The following is a 12416-nucleotide window of genomic DNA, read 5'->3' as shown; positions in this document are numbered from 1 at the left end:
GGGGATAAAAATGAAAGGGTAAGCCTGACATTTAATCTAAATTAGTAGCAAGACAATCTTGTTTTACAGGATGAGAGGTGTGGTTGCATCATTTATTTATTCAGCCACCAAATCCTCCATTCGTTTATCATGGTTTATTTAGCATATATTTCATTTTGTCACCATCATGAGTGATTTTGTAATAAAGGCAAAAGTCTTTAAACAAGAGAAACTATATTCGGAGTCAAGTTTTAACAATAAATATTAGTCAAACATACAAAGGCGATAAAGTATAAAGGATAATTAATATGAGATAAAAGTTATATAGTAAATGTTTTCAACTTTTGCCATTAAATGTTGGTAAACGTTGAAGTTGTAAAATTGAAGCGTTTTGAAAATTAAAAAAGGATTCATAAATCTTTAAATGCGACAAAGGCGAAAATGGTTATTCCGCTGAATTGGACAATTTGTGTTACACTTAGGAGTGAGCACTTTGCAAAATCATTATTCTTCCTTCTTCTAATGTCACGTACTGTATTGCTTTCACATCTCTGGCTAGACCATTTATATTTCTTTTCACACTGAGAAAAAAATGCAGCCTGGCTTTTCATTCGTCCGTTGCGAGACATCCCGCGTTCAGCTCAGCGTGAATGTCGGGGTAATCTCCAGAAAAGTGCACATACATCGGCAAGAAAATAGCACTTTGGTGAAAAAAAAAATGACGATAAAGACAGCATGCTGAGATCACTGCTGGAGTGTCTAACGTCCTGAATTGTAGATTAAAAAGAAGCAAAAAACACTCCACAGGATCCTTAAGTCAAAAGTTGACACTGTCCAGCTATGCTAAAATAAAAACTATATATATGTATATATATACATAAATATACACATATATACATGTGTGCATATACACAGATATAGATACACGTATATATCTCCTATCTCTGCCAATCACAGAGCACAACGGCAAAAACCAACCAACAACTGTTCACGCTCAAAAGTTTGGACACCATTGACTTAACCATTCGAAGAAACAAGGCAGTTTTGAAACAAAATTAAGATACTATTCAAATACAGAGTTCTTGATAACATCAGAAAACCAATTCAAAGGCTTTACTTAAATTAAATCGTGAATAAAACTAAAGAAGAAAGGAACGTGACATTTTGCGTTGATAATAGTTCTCTCCATTTTTTGATGACATTGGCAAGAAGCAGGGGGCTCATGACTGTGCAAAAAGCATCTCTGCATTACGCTCTTAGGATCACATTTCTCGTACTCTAACATTGTCTCACGCACACACTCACACGATGATAAGTCCCCGACTCAATGTTAACGCGATAACAGCGACATCTCTCTCAGGAATCGTCAAATAAAGATGACATCCAAGCGGGAATCAGAAATTCCAGAAATAAAATCTTATCTGCATAAACTGCCTTTGAGTCTGAAGGAAGAAAGTGTTGGGAAGGTCTCCAATGTAATTTCCTGCTGCTACTCTTAAAAAATAAAAAAGTCTGCTTAATAATGCATCCCGGCACTCCATTAAGGCATTTTATTTACAAATTGACAAAGTAGCTGTGGTTGCTTGATGATTGGTTTTGCTTTTAAGCAAAGGAATCCCAATCTTCCGTTGAAATAATTGTTGGGCATTTTTGAGGAAATAACAAGACTTCAGAGAAAGTCAGTTTATTTGATGAACTAGTAACCTTTTCAAGTTTATATATAGTGGGTACTTGATTGTGTATATGCTAGAAGTTTAGATACTCCACCATATTGCAGCACCACGACTCAAACCCATTTTTAGGCAGCTGGCATGAATTATTACCAAATCTAATCAATTTTCTATCGTTATTGGCCATTGACGTTTGATGTATTTTGACAGCCATCCCTGCCGAAATTCCAAGTTCAAATTGAACGGATGTCTATCGGCAGCAGTAAAGTTGAAACATGATCCTTCACCGTCAAGCCATCACAGTACAAAAAAAAATATTGCCGTTGAGTGAATCCTTCAACCTCAGAAGGTGACCTCTTACATAAAAATTAATCAATCGGATTAAATTCCATCCAGCGCGCACAATGAAAATTCCCAACGACTACAAAATTCCAAAAGGGGCGGGGCTTGCAAGGTGACCGACTACAATCTTTGGCAATGTCACGATGTCATCAGTTAAACTGAACTCAATAAATCGTAAATCTTGTTGTTATCATATTGACTTTTTCCTGGAGGATCCGATTGGCCTATCAAAAATTCATCTTTCCTCTTTGGAAGAATTATTCAGTCAATTTTATCTTCGGATATAATGGGAACCTGTGACATGCCTGGCGGGGAGAGAAACAGGTGGTGGGAGAATAAAAGCTTCCACTTGAGCTACGCTGTTTACTTATTCAAGTGAATAGCGATTAATTGGGGTTGTGGAGTCTATTAGAGCAGAGTGGAACGCAGAAATTGACTGAGATATACTTTGGCTTATAGATTGCATATTTTCACTATATCAGAGCATAAGAGGCGTTGTATTATATTATATTTTGTGAAATGTGGAATGAAGCAACAAGTTATCAAAATATTTGTCAAATATCTTGATTTGTTGGAAACTAGACTATTGATCATGGCAGCCATATTTACTAGGCATACAATGAATAACTCAAAGTATAAAAATAATAAACCTACAGAGATAAGCGGCTAGGTTGGCAAGTGGTGAGCGCCTTGGCATCGCAGTTCTGGGGTTGAGGGTTTGATCCAAGAATGATCTTAACTGTGTGGAGTTTGCATGTTCTTCCCAGACTCGCGTGGGTTTTCTCCGGGTACTCTGGTTTCAACCCACGTCTCAAAAACATGCACGTTAGGCTGGAATAACACTCTAAATTTTCCCACCATAGTTAACTGGGATAGGCTCCACCAATACCCACGACTCTTGTGAGGATAAGTGGTTTGGAAAATGAATGAATAAGTCAACAAATATTTTCTAATGATACGGTGGAACATATTTAGAGTCACACTTAGAAGGAAAACTGAAAGTCATTCACTCAATATCATTCAAAGCACTGAATCTATCTTACTCGAGGTTATTTCAGCAGCAAAACACATTTTTGGGAGTGTAAAAAGCAGCTGCTTAGCATTAATCCCAGCACACCGCGGTTTGCTTTAGCTATCTCAAACACCACAGGAAGTGACCCCTGCCTAGTTAGAAAGAGAAGAGTGCAAATATATAAACAGCAACACAACAGCATATGGTTTTGCTTTCCTTTTAACACCAAGTTTATTTTAAACAGTCCAAGTTTGGTAAACACAAAAAATGGAATGAATTCGAATATATATTTTTTATCATATATCTGTAGGGGGTATTTATTTTTGTTGGTTAAAATACGATGCAAATTCATAGAGAAGTTCAGGGTGCACAAACAGTGGATTTTAACGGGGTCAGCACGCGTTGTGACTATCAATTATTACTCAAGTGGAGCCATTAAAATGAACGCCTATTGTGTTGATTAATGGGAACATTGACAAGCATCAGTCTGAAGCTTTTATGCTTCCATTTAGAACCGGCCTTGCACCTTTTGTCCCTCTTCAACAGTGGAACAGCATACAAAAAGGATAAAACATATCTATCTGGAAACTCCAAACTACTACTATCAGGATGAAAAATATCTCGTAGCACTTTGAACACGAAGTATTTGACATCACTTAAAGTCATAAGGAATCCACATGCCTTCTTAATCTGGGTGAGTTTTGGGAAAAATGATGGCTGAAGATCAATTATATTTTAAAAAGTGAATATAAATGCAAAATGTGTCTGACTAATTCTTTTCTGTGCAGAAAAAGGAGATAGCTATGAATTTTATGTCATCTGTCAACACGTTTCGTTCACACGACGCCTTTCGAAAGTATGGAACATTATTATTCGGCAAACAGCTCATTCGAATTCTGTCCATTTAATTTTGATTCAAGCCCAGATTTGTTCCTGGCGGGGAATGAAAAATGTCGTCCCTCTTTGATGAGAGTGTCCCGCTTCCAATTACACCTTTGAAAATGGGCGCAGGATTGCCTCAATCTCTGCTTTCGGTGCAGGTTGAAATGGAACTTGGTCGCTGAGAGGAAAAACGCCGTATAGAGGAGACAGGTTTGCAGGATTCGTGAGTACCAGAGTGCATGACGGCTGTCACCGGGGGGGTCGGTCGGTTGGGTGGTGTGGTGTGGGACAATCTTGAACTCCCCATACACCCGCCACTGCCCAAACTCCAGAGTACTCTACTCTTCTATGAATTCCTAGGTAGCTTGACAAATTTGTGTCTCGGTGACAGGCTGCTGCTGACTCGATTAAAAATGAAGAGGTTGCAACCTTACATAATACATTTAGACTCAGACCACTCAAATCTTTGGCCTTCTAGCACTGTGCTAGTTATCTAATTAACCCTGATTAAATTGGTCAAAAGCAAGTCGAATAGTACATAACTGAATTATAATAAGTAAATCATTGTATTGTTGGTTTTTGCTAAAGCTTGTCCAGTCATTTTTTCATCAACTCAAAATAAAATGTTGTCTTAAATTTAACCTTGTTTCACCTTATTGTGGGTCATTTAAATACATTCTGTATTTTCCAATATGGGATTAATAAAGTCCAAACATCAATTTGTTATATTAAAAATGATGGGACCAAAAATGTAATACAAAGCATTTAATCTCAATTTAATCTGAAGATAGTGAACTTTGAGGGAAATTGCTTTTTATTTTAACATCTTGATAAACACCTTTAATTGAGTCTATAAAGTGAGTAGAAAGTCATGAGCAATCAGATTAGTTTAGAAAAAGCTAAGGCTTTGAAATATGCACATTATTGCCAATATAGCAACCCATCAAATAATCCATATCCCTCACAAATTCCCTTTTGGTATATTAATGTTTTATAACCCCTTCTCTGATTTCCTATTTTAATCGAGAAATGCAGATTAAATGCAATGGGAACATTTACTGCAAGTGTAAAATCCTGCTTCTATAATTGCTGCCATCACATTCCATGCTTCCATTTGAATTAAACACGTTGATGTGCAAAAGCATTGTTATTCTGATTAGACTTTTTATTATCTAGATAGATAGATAGCTTGTAGTTTATTTGTGTAGTGCAACAAAATATAAAAGTAGCATAAACTATGTCCTGTCCTTTTCAGCGCTCTGGGAGTCTAAAATGTCATAACACAACATGCTATACATTTTTAATGAACTACAGCAAGAAAAGAGAAATGGAATTCCATCGATTGGGTGTGCAATTATGATATTGTTTATGCTGACGTATTTGTATCATTAGATTCATTTTGTATGTGACAAATGTATATAAAACAGTATTTTTCAAATATGATGCAGTAAATCATCAATTAATTATTATGAGACAATTAATTGGGTGTTTCTTTTCATCCATGATATTTAGTGCAATGTCATCAAATATGCAAAATACTAACTGTAGTTAGCACAGTGCCTGAATATAGTGTATTCTTGATGCATTCATGTCATAAAAGTAGTGCAGCACATCATTAGTACTCTACTGGGCCACTGGCTAAGGCACTGAATTCCAATTACCACCAGCAGGCCCCCGCAATAGGAATGTAACCAGCTTTCCAAGTCGCCCATGTTCCTTTCCAACTTGTGATGATGTTCTGCATAATGTGGCCGCAGAATGGAATGAAAAAGGAGGAATTTGTAAGAAGGTGCTCTGTCCGTGTCCAGTTGACAACGTGGAGGATAATGGATTCTTCGGCTTGGAAACATACGACATGACTGTCAGGCCGCATGTTCGTGGTGAAAAAGATGTGCAAAGAACGTGAAGGATTCATTAGAATGCTTTGGCAGCAGTGTAAGCCAGGAATAATAAGCCTGGCCTAAAAGGTGCACTCAGGAGGCGATGGGGATATTTCTGAACATAGCGCAGGTAAACATTAATGACTGACTAAAATTATAGTCATTCTGGGTTATGATGGTACAAGACTCGTCACTTCGGTATGTCACATCGGCAAGATTTCCATTCATTTGGACAAGTTTCCGACATTTGAAATTGCTGGATTTCTCCCTGCGGCAACTTCTTTAGATTGGCAGCCAATAATGTCATCGTCAATGAATGTAATGATACCTGTACAGCAGTCAATTTTATTTCAAAGTAACCTGAAACATATAATACTAAACTTTAGTCTCAATGTGTCAAGAAATGTTGACGCAATTTAACATACAAAACGGCTTCTCTAACTGCAATTCAAAAGTTTCCATACTGAGGAATTGAACTTGTCTATGCAGTGGATATTTGAGACATTTCGGAACCTTTACGTTAGAATTGTTACACCAGAGAACAATTCTAACTTGTCAGTTAGTCATGAAAAAAAAACGACCTTAACAAAACCACCTGAACTGCGACCAGGAAACGTGAGGTATCTAACAAACCACAATCCGATATGAACAAATTATTGCTTTAAAGCTGTGTATCACCATACCATAAGAAAAATTCCATGTATTTATATGTATATTTATACATATATTTATTTATTTATTAAATATATTCTACTTCATAATATCCAAATTTAAATGAAGACATTGCTTGTTAAGTCATTTTGTTTCTGGTTTCACTCTTTTTTTTGCCATATTCATCAGCTTGTGACCCAACACCATTCTCCTTTAGCATTGCTCTTTAAATGGAACTCGTCTGCCTGATTATTGCACCAAAGTGCAGCTCTGCAGCCAGCATAAAATATTCATACCCTTCATATTCAGCCCCTTGTTTGCTCTTCTTATTCATTCATATAGTATTAGGCCACCCTTCACTTAGCAAAGACCGCCAGAATTGATTGAATGAGAACAGTTAGTAAGTCATGACACTTAAAATCATCAGAAACTACACATTTGCAGACAATGAAAAAACAAATGTCGGTGTGTGTGATGGCAGAATTTGTGATGCAGGTGATTTGTGATGACAGTCAACCCCGTTGCGCCTCTTCGGATGAGTAGCAGATGCACACAGCTGCTCAAATAAAGTGTGAGCCAAATCCGTACGTGTCATTACCACCAATTAGGTGCAGGCGTGTCGCATGACATGGATGAATGGACTGAACTCCTTAATTGCTGTTTACTATGCCAGCCAAACTAAAGAAAAATCTAATAGCTTTGACTTTTTTCCCTCCATTTTATCACTGAATTTTGTTGTTAAACATGAATTCATGACCTCCCATTGATAGCAATAGACGTCATCAGAAGTCCAATCTATTTTGACTGTGAAGAGTGGCAGCGAAGGCTCATTCATTATGAATTGGACGCCTAACATCGGCATTGGCAGCAAGTGAGTTAAACAGGGTAAATATGGGAAAATATTTAATTGGAGGAGTGTAGGGAGCTCCATGTTGCTTTTCCAACAGTCATTTCATGGATCACTGAGGTGGCAAGGAGAATATTTACCCTCTCCTCTCTCTTTGATAGTGAGCCAGAGCATCATGCTAAAACTCAATGTCAGTTTAGGAAAGACTTCTCTCTTCTGGAAAACACTTAGCTCATAATACCTGTCGTCAGCTGCACTGCAGACTAATCTTTGTGCGTGACACTTGTACGGCGACCATGACATGACTGCTGTCAAGTCAATCTTATGCAAGAGTTTATCCAACATAAACTGTTGCCAGGCAGGTCATAGTGTATGAAGTTGATGTGATTTTTTTAGAAACAGATGAGGAAATAATCCATTCCAAGTCTTTGGTTGTGACTACACAAACATTTTTTTCAAACTAAGTTCTTGTTTTATTAGTAGACCCAGCATTTTTAGCGATATTTTCTAGGTGGTATATTAAATAAAGAAATAATTCTTCAATTTACATTTATAACACAAGGCCGCACTCCACTGTCAACTAGAATTAACATCGCCATGACTCCGATGGGGATGTGACGTGACCAAATCCAGATAAAAAAAGTACTTTTCTGCCACAACTATGACGGTTTGAGCCCAAAACACCATTCTGTCATCAAGCCATGCTTACAAAATTGTCCCATTCTATGACTTCCAGGCAAATTGTACTGTTTTAACAGTCTAGAAACTCAATGTCAGCTGACACAGTCAAGACAATTTTCTGTACGTGAACAATGTGTGTGCGCGTGCGTTTCCTGAACGTTGCTAGAGGTCACCCGCGGGTCACGAGAACAGACTCTCTTTCAGAGACGTTCACATTATCCGACAGCATATGTCCAAACATTGTGTTAAGGCCTTCTGCACATGCACATCCGTAGAAAACGTCCTCACACGCTGTCCTCCATATTGAGTCCATTACCATTTTGTCCTAGCCATTTTTTTGGATCATTAAGCAGCAACTAGTGTGCATTGTGGTGCAAAGAAATGTAAAATCCGGTCACTTGCAAACAAATGGCAGGCAGTGAAAAAGATTAAAACATATGTCAATTTGGGAAATGATTCACTTGAGCTCCGATAAAGTTAACTCAGACCAGAGTACCCTCATTCTGTGAATCACATGGGTGGGTGGTGTTGACCTTTGAATTGATTTTTGGGGATACCCCCACACACACAAACTACGAGTCTAAAAACTCATTTTGTAAACCACAGACAATATATATAGTTATTTAAACATTTTTTTCATATTAGTGTTGTCAAAATTAAAGCTTATGCCTCTCCTCATTTGACTCATTGCTTGCCATTGTAGTACATTCTTACTATTTTGAAATCTATTTATTCCATTGAAAATTCATTGTAAAATATGTATTCTGGCTTGCAGGATTCAAAGTGTCCACTTGTGTGGACTCCAGGTCTATTTTTTTTTAAATAATCACTTGCCTATTTAAGAGTTAACTTTATTTCCAGAGTTAAAGCTTTAACTGAGACAACACTAATTGTAAAATATGCATCTGTGGTTTACCGATATTGAAGCCAGCAAAATGTAGTGACAGGCAGAATAATTACATGTATTTCCACCAGATGACAAATGGAACAACTGCATCCACCTGTTGTCATCTATACAAAAGTGCACAATTGAAGCATCTCAACAGGTCCAGATTTCACACTGTGTAAGTCAATTGAGGCAAGAAAATCATTATTTTCAGCATGCTATCTAACAAAAATATCTCTTATTGCCAAGATTGCTTTTCTACAATCTCATAAATTCTGCTTTTATCGCCATAGCACGGTTCAGTTTTACTAATTCCAGATCATAACTGCTTTAAATTCTAGTCAAACTCCAAGCACTGTAGTCAGATTATACAAAAATAAATCAATGTTTGGTCAGGGATTTGGTTTACTTCCTAGCAAGAGCAAAGGAAAAAAAGAAGAAGACAACAGATTTGACATTCAAGAAAGGTGATGGGGCCAGTTTGCCTGGTGGGCTGCAAGGTCATATTAATTGCGTGTAGCCAGCAGGGAGGCCAGACACACACAAACAGACCATAAAAAAGGCCTTTGCATGTCATCATTCAAAGTCACACACACTCAAGCAATGAGTTATGGAATCCTTTCAATGAACTCATGGATGCGAAAAATACAGCTAGTTCCTGGAGACAACATGGATCCGATCCTCTACCCAAGTGCCCCTTTGCAAGCCTTTAAAAATACAGTAATATCTTGAGATACAAGCTTAATGCTTTCCGGAATTGAGCTTGTATGTGAATTTACTTTTATCTCAAATAAAAATTTCCCCATAGAAATGAACTAAATCCAGATTAATCTGTTCTCACCCTCAAAAAACACCAAAAACAGGATATTTTATCTTTTTCTAATTCACCACCATACCTATCTAGACATTATGAGAAAGTAAAATGAGAGAAAATTAACGGCAAGGCGCTCGTCACATAAACTTTAAATTTAACTTAAATGAACAATTACTATACACACACACACACACACACACACATACACACACACACACACACACACACACACACACACTAAAAAATAAGTTTTAATCTTTCGTTAGACTAAATTTAATTTTTTTAATTGTTTTTATAATTGTTGATTGATTAATTATTCTTTGAAAAGTTGAGAAGTTGCAAGCTGCAACATTGTTTCATTCAAAACAAATGTGACTTAAACCATGCTTCTAACTGCAGTTTAAATTCTACAACTGAAAGTGGAAGTTCTAAACGCTGAAATATTTACAATTATAGTCTAAAATTTGCTAGTTGATTTGATTCAGTTTGAGTAAAGACAAAAAAAAGTTCTCTTTTACCTTGCAAATAGAAGATGCTCTTCCTCCCAGTTGAGCAAGCAGGTGCACAACAATGATTTTAGTAGTAGAAGAAGACGAGGTGATGTGCTGTGGGGAGATGAGAAGAAAAAGAGCTAATGTGAGCTGCAGCCTGCAAGAGGAGGAGGGCGGATGCTCTTGCAGGTCGGCTCCTCAGTCCAATTGCTATTCTCCCATCCCTCTCCGACCCCACCCCCTTTTAAAAATGGTCATGTGTGTACCATGTGATCAGCGAGCGTGCAACCAGACCCATCCCCTTACGCTTGTGCATTAATTACACAGCACGATGCTGTGAGAATACTCGCAGTGGATTTACGATGGAAGCGGCAGGGAAGACTAAAACAGATTTTTTTTTTAGACTTAAGAACCGGGCTTGTTGTTACTTCATTGCTTTTCATTTTAGTTGGTGGAAGCCACTGTGGTCGTAAACTAAAAAGCATCTGTGAGTTATTCAGTCGATTGCTTCATCAAAATGACAATCAGTAAGTCGTTCGGTCGAGCATTTGGTCATTCGCTTGGTCGGTCTTACGCCCAATCTGTGACTCTGAATCAGTTGGGCATTAAGTAAAATTACGCAATGTCATTGGGCTCTTGCTTAAGCACTTTGTTAGACTTGAATCTGTCAGTCAGTCATGCCCATGAGCAATTCTGAAATTTCAGCAACTCTTTTTTTTGTACAACTCCACAGTGTACTTCATGATCATGACAACTACCCTACGTTGGGACTATATTTTCCCTTGCGTTGTCTTCTCCTCTGCGTGACCTGTATCTCACAGACCATTCATTTTGTGGCTGACATTCTGTGTCCATCAGCAATTTGACCAATGTTTCTCACTGCTATGATGACTTCTCCACCAGCTCATGTATGTACAGTGCCAGAGGTCCAATAACCCTTTGACCCTGAACAATATGAGCACTATTGAAAATGGAGGTAAACTGTGTATGAATGACCCTGAACTGCCTAAACAGGATAATACAGAAAAGAAAAGTTTTGCTCATGCAGTGCACCAGGAAAAAAAGGGGAGATCCCATGTTAATTTTTGCCGAAGAAAAATGAGGGTAACCTTTAATATCCCCGCTGAGGGGAAATTCAATTTGCAGTATATTTTTTGATGACACACAGACACTCACATAAAATAGACTATAAGCACAAGCCCAAACATTCACATTTTTTTTCCAGTAGCAGACACACCGAGTAGAAGAATAATTTTGATACAGGGAATACATTTACTTAAATCATAAGGACATTTGGTCCATTAAAATAATGATTCGATTCTTTAAATCTGTCTAGCGCATTACAAATGTCAACAATTATCATGTTCTGTCACTGCAGAGTCAATGAAGATAGGCTAATATTTTCACTTAGAGGTACTACAATTCATATATACCATATACATAACAGAATTTATTCAGTGTATGGATTGTAAAAAGGTGATTCAAGGTTTAACCGATAGCCAAAAAGACACAAAGGCTATTGAGGAAGTTATATTTTCCTTCAATTGTGATGAACAGATATGTTTCACAACTGACCTTCCAAGCACCTTCTTCCTCGTCTCCAAAGCCTTTTGTTCAAGCAAAACATTTCCTAGCGCCCAAACACCATCAAACAAGAGAGAACATCTGCGTCCCTGTCATTACCGTCTTTCATTGGCAATCAAAGTGAAACGCCGGTGCACAGAAAGATGCAATGAATTAAAAAGCAGAGTAGAGAGTCCTCTGTCGGCTTGCCTCCTTCTAAAAATGCATACTAAACAGCCCGAAGCTGTGGAACATCTCTTGTGTAACAGTATTATTTAGATGCATTTTAATGAAGTGTGCCCTTGGTCCTCTCACCAAATAGTGATTTTTGCATTCTGCTGCTCGATAAGGCCTGTGGCTGTGTGGATTTAACGCATTGGCTCCCACTGACAGCGATAGATATCCAATCCATTTCATCTAGCAACGATGTCAGTGAATAATCACAATTTCAGTGTCAATGAGTCAAGAGTCTTTTGGTTAACTCATTCATTGCCAAAGACATCCAAACATTTTTTTAAGCCTATACATACTTTACACTCTTGTTGATAGTGGTATGACACTATAAGTGTATCAGTCTAGGGTATACAGTATTCCCCTGTTTTTTTGCGGTACACCCCAAACTGATTAATTTTAAGACAAAAGATCGTCCACTATATTGCCAGACCTAACCAATCCTTTATGAATGTGCACTTGAACCATTGCCAAGTAGTCAAGCGTA

General features: G+C 37.6%; 1 protein-coding gene across 3 annotated transcripts in view; it reads right to left on the bottom strand.

Moving 5' to 3' along the window:
* rap1gapb (RAP1 GTPase activating protein b) overlaps positions 1-11910 on the bottom strand; it is a 56458-nt gene extending 44548 nt beyond the window's left edge. Inside the window, exons 1-2 of one of the 3 annotated variants that reach the window (XM_077725358.1) lie at positions 11711-11910; positions 10163-10249 (exon numbers count right to left, since the gene is read on the bottom strand). The gene's annotated coding sequence lies outside the window, so the exon portion shown is untranslated. Of the gene's footprint in view, positions 1-10162; positions 10305-11710 lie in introns of those variants that run through there. The other 2 variants (XM_077725357.1, XM_077725367.1) reach the window with 2 other exon arrangements.
* Positions 11911-12416: the final 506 nt, after the last annotated feature.

The sequence above is a fragment of the Stigmatopora nigra genome, chromosome 10 (assembly GCF_051989575.1).
Source record: "Stigmatopora nigra isolate UIUO_SnigA chromosome 10, RoL_Snig_1.1, whole genome shotgun sequence".
Classification (NCBI taxonomy): domain Eukaryota; kingdom Metazoa; phylum Chordata; class Actinopteri; order Syngnathiformes; family Syngnathidae; genus Stigmatopora; species Stigmatopora nigra.
Note: the sequence above shows the minus strand (reverse complement) of the source record. Positions and strands in the feature narration are given on the sequence as shown.